At 32.0% G+C, this 10,747-nt stretch overlaps 1 long non-coding RNA gene and 1 pseudogene across 2 annotated transcripts; both read left to right on the forward strand.

Annotated features, from left to right (window-relative positions):
* The window catches only part of LOC121214080 (cyclin-T1-4-like), a 15,392-nt pseudogene extending 5,359 nt beyond the window's left edge, over positions 1-10,033 (forward strand).
* On the forward strand, positions 5,138-5,802 carry LOC121213711 (uncharacterized). Of its 2 annotated transcripts, none has more exons than XR_005909156.1 (2): positions 5,138-5,333; positions 5,724-5,802. It is a non-coding gene; the product is annotated as an uncharacterized lncRNA (long non-coding RNA). The 2 variants fall into 2 exon arrangements; XR_005909155.1 differs by lacking the exon at positions 5,138-5,333 and adding an exon at positions 5,375-5,600.
* Positions 10,034-10,747: the final 714 nt, after the last annotated feature.

The raw sequence follows: 10,747 nt of genomic DNA on the forward strand, positions 1-10,747 counted from the left end.
CCAAATGATTCAAAATTCAATTAACCAAATTGAATTTATTCCCACACCTAAGGGCAATTCGATAATTACCTTTGGTCATGGGGGCCATAAAAGTCTCGTGGCGGACTTTGTGGGAATATCATTCATTAGGTATAAAATAATGTGGCTAAAATGTGCAATGAGTGGGGGACCATTTGGAGCCATCGTGGGCCGGGCGAGCTGTGTCCAAATTCAAGGGAATGTTCAGTTTTAAGTCCAAACCCATTTTTGGTTAATCCGGTTTGACTCGATAATAAGTTTTTTGATCAAAATTAACAATATGTTACCAAAAAGTGTTGGATACAATACGTTTTATTCTTAATAAGAAGCACAAGTTCAAAGGAGACGATATTATTGAAGGGGACATGGACCACTACATTTTTTTTTCTTTTTCAATTAATTTATGATTAATCCTGTTCTAATATATTAAAATTTATTGATAATTATTACAATACAAATATCCTGCATGTTTAAATAATGCGAGATCGCCTGGATGAGCTCAACCTTACTATTTATTCTCGTTAATATTGGTTAAATTACGGTTAGTCTTTTTATATTCACATTTCAGATTCTGGGTTTTTTTTTTGTAATATAATATAATTCTTCTATTTTTATAAGATGAAAGAAAAATAAAAATAAAAAATCACAACTATATTGTTTGGACGGTTTTGAAATACAAATTAAAAACAAAGGTTATCAAAATAAATTATCTTTATTTAATTCCGTTAATTTTATATTGTTATGATGGAGTTATTGTTTTATATTAAAAATAGTTTAGTAGATAAGATAAATTTAACTATTTCATTTAATTAACGACGGATATAAAATTAGAGACATAAATTATACGTTAAATATAGTATAGAGATTAAATTTTGAAACTGAGCTTAGTGGTTCAAAATAAATTTATAAATATTTGATATATCTTTAACGATTTAAATTATGAATAATTAATAACATTTTAAATAATTATAGGTAATAATATAATCCCAATTCGACAATCTGGTGGTCCGACTTTAATTTTTTTAATATGTTGTTAGTCTCTATATTTTGATAAATTTTGAGATTTAGTTATTATATTTAAAAATTTAAAAATTGAGTTCGCTTACTTGTTTTGATTTGAAATCTCAGCCAATAATTAAATCTTAAGTATTTTATGTTAAATTTACTTAAATTTTGATCAGACTATCATTATTATGACGTGGCATCTGTTTGATAGAAAATAAACACGTTAAATTGACAAAATTTGATAGAAATTACCAACCATGGTGGATGATTAGATTAGAATCTTTAAATTAAATATAGAAGATTGAGTTTTTAACCTTTTAAAGTATGGGCCAATCTAAATTTATCAATTACAGGGACTAAAACATATTTTAACCTTAATAATCCAGCAGGAATAAGTTGGCGTCTTTTACCCTACCTAATTTTTATTGTATTTATCTTCTTAGTTATTATATTCTTCTTGACTTTAATGGAAAAAAAAACATTTTTGAATTTATTATCATTTTTCTAAAATATGTATTTTTTTAATTTCGAGTTTTACAAATTTCTCAATTAACCCTCATTTGGATTTATTATGATATGATTATGTGCATTTTGAATTTTTCAAAGCCATTACCTAAAAAAATATTTTTTAATTATTTTTTTAAACTAATTTTTTTTGATTATTATATTATTTTGATGATAGCATGAATAATCCGTGTCACGTTATCCACACCATAATAAAATTTAAAGTCAAAGGATCAAATTAAAAAAGGTTAAAATATGCTATAGGTCATGTACTTTTCGTAAATTAAAAAAGTAATCCCTATATCTTTATTTACAAAAAGTAATATCTTTTTCAAATTTCAAAATTCAGGTCTATTATTAATGCTGTACATTTTTTGTTAAATTTATTTGTGTGATATTTTGAAAAAAAAACTTACGGTAGATATGTAACTAAAAAAATAACGTTTGTAATAGGGACATAACTAGGGGGCTAGTAGGGGCTCCGGTCCCCCAAATTAGAAAATTTTTCATTTAGACCCTTTAGTTAAATGTAAATTTATAGTTTGACCATCTAAAAATGATAAAAATTTATTTATCATTTAAAAATTATATTATAAACTATTAAAAAGGTGAAATTATATTTTACTATCGTAAAAATTAAATTTAATTTCAGCTCCCTAAATTTTTTTGGTCTCTAATTTATAATCAACTTGAATTAACAAAATAATTTTAACATGGTCAAATTTAAATTTTAAAATCTAAAATGAGAGACTAAAATTTTAAAAATAAAATATAAAGACTATATTTTGAATTTACAAAAAAAATCAGGATTTGTGTTTATGATTTAAATAAAACCTAACTAAACAATCTTCTTCTTCAGATAATTATATATAAAAGCTCCATTAAAAAAGGAATAAAAAATATTTGCTTTTCATTTGACTTCTCTCTTTTTGAATTTGACCCAACTTCTCCTTTCTTTTTTCTCTCTCTCACCGTTTGCCCTTTCCCTTTTTCTTCTAAAACCCTATCTCAATCTCATTCTCATTTCGGATCTTATTCAGCCCTTTTTCTGCCTATCTCTCTTGATCTTTTCATTTTATTCAGGTATTATATATTTAATTTTATTTAATCGGAGATCAAAATCAGCTGTTTCTTGGATTCGACGTGAAGAAGGTTGATTTGTTTTGGTTTTGATTTGATTTTTTTGAACGATGATCTAATCTATTATGTCAAGATGTTTCTTTTTCCTTTTTTTTGTGTGTTTTGCATGTGTTTAATTCGTATTTTTATTTAATAATTTTGAATTGTTGGTTAACTTGGATCTATATTTATTCTTTTAACGCTTCCTTATTATATTTTTTTGTAGTTTGGGTATTGTTAGAGGTAGAACTTTAACTTGAAAAATCTATCATTAGAAGGAAGTCTAGAGATACAAGCATCGAGGAAAAATTAGCTGGATAGGAAACTGATGATAGAATTTTTAACCTGTCTTTTTCTTTCTAAATCTTGTTTTGAGCCTAAAGATTCAAACTTCTATTTCTGGCTTTAAATTTTTTTTTATGAAAAAAGGTAAATCAGAGCCATAATTTTTTTTTTGTTCTTTTATAGATTTTGTTGGAAGAGTGAGTTTCTCTTGTTTCGTATTTCAGGTTCGTTCCAGAAAGAAATAAGGAATGTCTTTTACACGGATTGTCGCATGCAGGAAGCGTTTTTAGGATGATCCGGTGCCCTTCAATAGGAATAACTACAATAATTACAGTTCTGATAACTACAGGAACGGAACGGAGTAGTGACCCCTACCAGGATATTTACCATGCCAAGAATTCTTGGGGCAGTTTGGGGAGCATAATAGAGGTTATCATCATGCACAACCAAATTGTGCTCCTTCTTTGAAAAGGAGAAAGTTCTCTGCTGCTACTTGGGGAGATAGTGGTAGAAACTATCAGCCATATAGCCTGCAATTCCCGACAGCTCCATTGGAACCCAGCAATTTCATTCCTCCTCCTATGAGATCAACTGCTGAAGCCTCTACATCTGTCAGTAATAAACGTGATAGATCACAATTGGAGGATGATGAATCTGTCTTTATGTCAAGGGATGATATTGAGAGATATTCACCTTCAAGAAGAGATGGTATTGATGCACTTCGCGAGACACATTTGCGTTATTCTTATTGTGCCTTCATTCAGAACCTTGGGTTGCAGCTTGAGTTGTGAGCTATCAATCTTTGATGCTATTCCTTTTCCTTGTTCTTATAATCATTTATGCATTTTTCTTATTTAATATTCTAAATCATCTTGGTTTGCAGGCCACAAACTACCATTGGCACTGCCATGGTACTGTGCCATCGGTTTTTTGTTCGAAGATCACATGCTTGCCATGATAGATTTGTGAGTTTCCAATACTTATGCTTAAGAAACTTATTGCTCACTTATTTATGGAAGTTATCCTTTATACCACTAGTGTAGTCTCCAAACGTCATAAGCAGCAGTGTTTAAAGGTTAACAATGTTCCAAATTATGGTGATAACTGTAGAAGAAAGTTTGTTGCTTTTGTAACTCAAGTTCTATCGAATCTCTAGACACCTATTTTGTTCCTGAATTCTATTTTAGGTTGATATTATCTTGCTTGCTTGACCATGTGTTATGTTTTCAATTTTTTCCTCGATTGGTGTCACTTGTATATATTCTTAAATATTAATTTATGAGCTATTGAGGTTTAGGTCATGTTGAGTTTCATTAAGTTGTCTTCAACCATTTTTATCACCTCAAGGAACGTTTTTTTTATTGGCAATTGTATATGCTAGTTGATATACAATGAAAAGGTCAATGACCATAAGCAGGGTTTATGGTAGTTGACTAACAAATTGATTCTTTTTCAGTTGATTGCTACTGCTGCTCTTTTCCTTGCTGCAAAGTCGGAGGAGACGCCTCGCCCTTTGAACAATGTGTTGAGACTTCTTGTGAAATATTCCATAAACAGGATATTACATTCTTATCCTACCTGCTCCCTGTTGTGAGTACCTTTTGATTTCTTCTGATTTTTCCTTGCTAAGAAATTTGAAAGGGATTAAGTTCTTTAGCAGGGTAGAAGTGAAAATAGTGTTTTTAAGCATATTTAAGCTTTTTGAATACTATCATCCATGAAAAGCATTTTCCAACAATGATTAGGCTGCAGCTTAGTGGCAGTGAAGCAAATTTGGACCAACTCCTGTGTAGCTGCTGAATGTTGATTAAAACTTGTCAGCTTCTTTCGTTCAAGCATTAAATTGTGCATTTGCAGTTCAAAACATTTTAGAGACAGCTATATTAATCCTGCATTAGCATGTTTCACAATATAGAAAATGTTTGGCTTTGCATAAACATTTACAGTTGCCACTTGCATTGAAAAGGGGAAAGATTGCCATTTTAATTTTCATATGATGACATTAAATGAGTTGTTGTTGGACAGGATTGGTTTGAGCAGTATCGTGACGTGTGATTGAGGCAGAGCAAATGATCCTGACTACCTTAAATTTTGAACTTAATGTGCAACATCCATATGCTCCACTTACATCCATTCTAAACAAACTAGGCCTTTCACAAACAGCCTTGGTGAACCTGGCATTAAACTTGGTCAGTGAAGGGTAAGATTATCTTTAATGCTTCAATGTTACTGATTATTTTTCATTTGAAGCTAATTTTACAGGTGCAATGCAATATGTTTGTAAGGATTAGTTCAGTTAGTTTTAGAAGTAAAACTGACTGTTGCATTTTGAACTTCACCTTGATGTGATTCACAATGGTCTTATTACATGTGCAATGATTATGATCCTTCTGCCTTTTCAGGTACCTATTTGGTTTAGTTATTTCGTTGTGATGTTGAGTTATACCAGAGTAGTCTAAGAATAATGCTCATTTATTGGGATTTGTTCTTGTGGCTATGATTGAGTAGCTGTTTTATGCACTGGAGTAGTGGGTGTTTCAATCCCTTCAATCAGCAGATTTTATGGGTTTTGACTTTAAAGGGATTTTGGGTGGGGTGGGTGGCTGGGTGCAATGCAGTACTATGAATTGGTTGAAAAAAAGTTGAGTTGGGGTGTGAAGGGTATGCAGGTTATCTTCTTCCATATTGCCCAGAACTGGGTACTTCTGTCCATAATTTTCTTTAGCACAACTACTCTACGAAGTTATTCTGGTATGGCATATTGATTCTTTTGGCATGTCATATAATTGCAGGGTCATTTCAGGGTTAGCGTGCACGCTTGTATGATATTGTTAGCTGGCGGATTGATGTGCTGTTCATGGAAACTTATGTTTTAACATCTGACGTTGAATTAACAATAATTATGGTTCTTTCCCATGATTCTACCCCATCAACTGGTCATGGCTATTAAAGCCACATAACCTCTGAATATAGTCTTGTCATTTTTGAAACCACTCACCTGGAGTCATACAAACTTTTTTAAGTCAGGCTGCTTCCCTGTGTCCATCAGTATTTGGAGAAAAATTGTTGACTTGGAAGAGTCAATGGTGGGTTCTTTCCTCGTTTTTTAAATGCTATCTGGTGATGATTTCCCTGGTTGTCAAGCCATGGTTTGTTATTATTGTCCTGCATTTCTCCCATTCAAAATGGAGATTTTGACATGGAATCAAAAACCGGACTGCTTGGCAGGTACATTTGAAGCGTGTGAGTGTTCACCAGTCAAAAACTGGATTGACCGGTATGAAAACGGATTGAACCAGTAAAAAACGGTTTTTTATTCAATCCGTTTTCTATGAACATACATATATTTTCAAAATATTATTTGTAATTAATGGGCTTTGAACCTTTAATCTCGTAGTTATTCTAAAAAGGAACAATACCTTTAAGCCGAATGTTATTCTAAAACAGAAAACAATAATTATTAACCATGTTTAATATTTATTTTAAATTAGTTATTTGAACAGTAAAAAACAAGAGTAATCTCTCCTCCTAGTCCAACTTGTTGGACCGAAGACTGGAGATTCGATTGGTTTGACCTCCAGTTCTGTTTTTTAAAGATTGGTTTTTTCGTTTATCCAGAAATCTTACCCTGTTTAACTATTTTGTTTAACACTTTAAGATGAGAGGTTTCCAATTTGAATTTGCCAATGGCAATGTCAATCTAATGAAAGTTTTACATTTTGATTTATAAGTACCAGCTGGACTCAGAATCCTGTTGTGTCTGAGTTTCATTCCTTTCAAACTTAGTCTATGTGCACATGTTGGAGACTGAACTAACATGCATTATCAATCATTGGGATGGGTTAGATGCAAAAAGCGAATTGTTCGTAGCCTGCTTCAGGTAGCATGGCATAAAGGAAACAAATTCCAAAAATACATTGAAAACACATGTATCTTCACCTTTTATTCGTCTTTGTTGAATAGAACAGTGATTCTTGTCTAGGGTTTTGCCTTTCCTTCTGACCTGGCTCTAAACCTTGAATTGAGTACAACCTTGTTGAATTCTTGGTGTTGCTAAGCATAGAGTTTGTTCGGCCTCTGGAAAGAATCTTGTTTTTGCAGTACAAATTAGTGACTTCAACCCTCTTCTTTTTCTCCTTTTAAAAGATTTCAGTGTATTTTCTCCTCAAATATCTGTCTCTCAGTGGAAATGATTGTATTGGTTTTTGTTTAAAGCTGGTTAATTGGTGCTTCTAACTGACTTTTGATGTTTCATTTAGGCTTTTTCATCCATCTTATGTGTATTTCATAATTATATAACTACTCTAATACACATACATATATTTAGGATTATATTATTTTCTAGATTGAGAAGAACACAAAGATGAAAGATGCCTCCTCCTTCAAGGAGGATTCTGCAAACTAAAAGGGAACTTTTCTAAATGTTGGTTTACATCTTAAATACCTTGGAGACAATTGTGTATGCTCAATAAATGTTAATGGCCTTATAGCTTAGAGCATTTTGGTTATGCTTGATATATGGCAACTTTTAAACTAAAGCAATCGACACTATAAAGCAGTCAGTCAAAATAATGATACCCTCTGTACTAGACTGAACTAGAATAGGCTCAGCCAAAAACTCACTTCAGATTTTACAGTCAATTAGAGTAGAACTTATGAAGCCTATGTCAATGGGTGTGCAGCACCAGGCAGCGTGAGTTCTTTAATATCTTCTGGGTCTGGCTTGTATTGGGAATATTGGTAGGGTGTGGTCCTTGTTGGGACTTGTTCTTGTGATTATTTAATGCACTCTGGTTCGTATGGCATGGTATTCTACTGCCTATTATTTTATGGAGGAATACTTTCCCCATAATCAAGCAGAGTGCTTTGGTTGTGCTGGAAAGTTTTTTTATCATAGTCCCTAGTGGTTCTTCCACTTTCATGCCAAGATGGAGCGTTTTAAGGGGCTAAATTTGAAGAACAATAAAACTATGGAAGTTATATATATACATATATGATGTGTGTGTGTACAGAGTTTTGTATTTTTACACAATCGTGTACTATTTATTACTATGTCTATAGATGGTGCCCCCATTCTGTATAGCTGGCCACATTTTATATTTTTGCAAAAAGTTTATTCTTTTTAATCCATTTGTCATGGTCATCCATTTTTTTTTCTTTTTTGGTTGATTAACAAGGGGCATCTGTATATACTATTTTATAGCCTACACTTATAGTGTCATGTTTTGCCTTCCTCAGTTGTCATTCTGACATTTCTTCAAAATGTATTCCTTGTAGTCTGTTATCCTTCTCTTTTTGTCTATTTTTTCTTGAGTTATGGTTTACTAACGGACATATGTATATACTAATTTACAATGGTGCGTATAATAATACAGATATATTGTACCTTATGCTACATTTATTAGGTGGTAAAAATTGCTCATAACATCATCTCGTGCCTGCTTTAGTTCCTTGTAATTGGGGGGGTAGCATGCATGCATGCTCCTTAACCACGAGCAGTCAATCATGCTTGTTGATGAGCCTGTTCGGATAATTGATTGGCTAAAGAGACTTGCTTTGATATCTACATTGCGCTCTATGTCTGTTCCGTGTTTGAATTGTGTAATACTACTGGAGTTAGAAGCACTGCGGATTGGACTGGAACTGATTTGTTCTGTAGATGGGTATAAACATATTTGCTATAGTTTTCATACTCTGTCAGCCATGGTGCAAGAGATTCTTGGAAAATATTCTACCTGGTGTTGATGCCATTAGTTGGTAAGGAAAAAATGACTTGTCTTTTTCACTTCAAATCACTGTTATGATCATTTCTTGTTGTATTTGTCGTTGACGTGTGGTGGTTGTGGTGTTATGTGCTAAGTCGTTGAAGACATTGCCTGTTCGTTTCTTGCGCCTGTGGTTGGTTTGTAATTGCTTTATGTTAATCTTAGCATCTAATAAAACGGTGATCACTGTCTTGTTGTAACTCCCAACAGTTGTTTATTTTAATAATGTATGTGGATTCTCTTTTGTAGGCTTAGGAGCTCATTGTGGCTTCAATTTAAGCCCCACCATATTGCTGCCGGAGCTGCTTATCTTGCAGCCAAGTTTCTAAATTTCGATCTTGCTTCTTACCATGATATCTGGCGAGAATTTCAAACAACTCCAGCTATTCTCCAAGGTAATCCTTCTTATATGAAAGGTTTGAAGTTATCTTTATTCTAGTGAACTGAGATAAACACATCCTTATACCATTAAGGTGGCAAAACAATTGTAAACCTGTAAACCAACCCCCGATTTCAGACATGAAATTGACCAAAAGAATTCAAAGACCGGAATCAGAGATGAGGCTAAGATAACTCATGGTTATAAAATGGTTTTGCAAAAAACTAAAATTGCTTGAAACTAACCCGAACCTGCCTGATTGTCAACTCTTAAACGGATTTTAACCTTGTCACCACCCTTTTAGGCTCAGTGAAAGGGGGGGGGGGTAAGCTTTATTCTATGATTGTATCTATTAAGTAAAACCTGAAATAATGTTGTTTTTTTAATCTCCCGAGTGGAGTTAAAAGACACTCCCGTGTCCTTTATTTTATAGGAAAAAAGCTACATTTAGTCTCTGAACTTGGTAACTTTTCCCAACTTAGTCCTTGAACTTGGCAATTTTCCATATCTTTTAAGTTTTTGATTTTTTCTACTCTACTTGTGAAGTTTAAAAACTCCAGTGACAGTTCACCAAATATTTTTCCACGTAATAACTCACGGTTTGATGCATGCAGATGTTTCACAGCAGTTGATGGAGCTGTTCTAAAAGGATAACGAGGGTAGATCTACGATTCAGATCAGATTCATCGTTGGCTTAGGGTTCTTAGTTATATATATGAATGAAAGATTGGTTGTTTAATGATGGTGAAGGTGGTATGTGCAGAGGATGAAGAAAATTGTTATATTAGGATGGGCGGAGAATCAAGAGCGCTAATATACTAGTATGAGAAGTAAGTGATTAAAAGGGATTTTATAGGTTTATATATTCATGGCCTCTTGACTCTAGCTGTATCTATGTGAATGTCATGATCCATCCCAACTACTTTTTATGCAATGGAATGTCATTATTTACTTGAAATTCCTCTATTTTTCTTTTATTATGAGGTAGAATTGAATTTTCTTTTGAAAGATTAAAAAAAATTGATGTGTTTGGTAAGAATGGTGGAAAGATAGAAGGAAACTATAGTCTTAATTTGATGTGGATTAAGTGTGGGTAATTTTGAGTTAGAAATGAGGAAATTTTTTTGAAAAAGGCTGTCTGGATTTATTTGTTAAATATAATAGATATTTTCTTTATTTTAATAATTAAATGGTTAATAATATTACTTTGGAAAAAGAATGTGTTAAAGAGACGTTTAGGAACATTTTCTATTTAATTTTTTTCTTTTTTTTTTCTTTCAATGAATTATTAATTTTCGTCTATGAAAATCAATATATCCTCATTTTGTCTTTTTTCTATGCTTCAAAATTAATTAATTAATTAATTCTTCTTTTTCTTACCGCCAAATATTGAAAATTTTTCTTGAAAACAAAACTCCACTCTCATTTAAAAGTTTTAAGTACATTGAATTAAAATGTGAATAAATTTAATATAAATTATTTGAATGAGAAATCTAATAAAGTATTTAAAATTACATAATTTATAATTATCAAATAATATAATTATATTCAGATAACAACATAAAGGAGTATTGACTAAATTTCTTGCTGGCATTCCAATAATTTCAAATCTTGGTGTTGTTATTCCTCTCTCTAGATTTAAAATTTTATGTTAAAAATATAATTATATTTA

This window comes from Gossypium hirsutum, chromosome D01, assembly GCF_007990345.1.
Source record: "Gossypium hirsutum isolate 1008001.06 chromosome D01, Gossypium_hirsutum_v2.1, whole genome shotgun sequence".
Taxonomy (NCBI): Eukaryota; Viridiplantae; Streptophyta; class Magnoliopsida; order Malvales; family Malvaceae; genus Gossypium; species Gossypium hirsutum.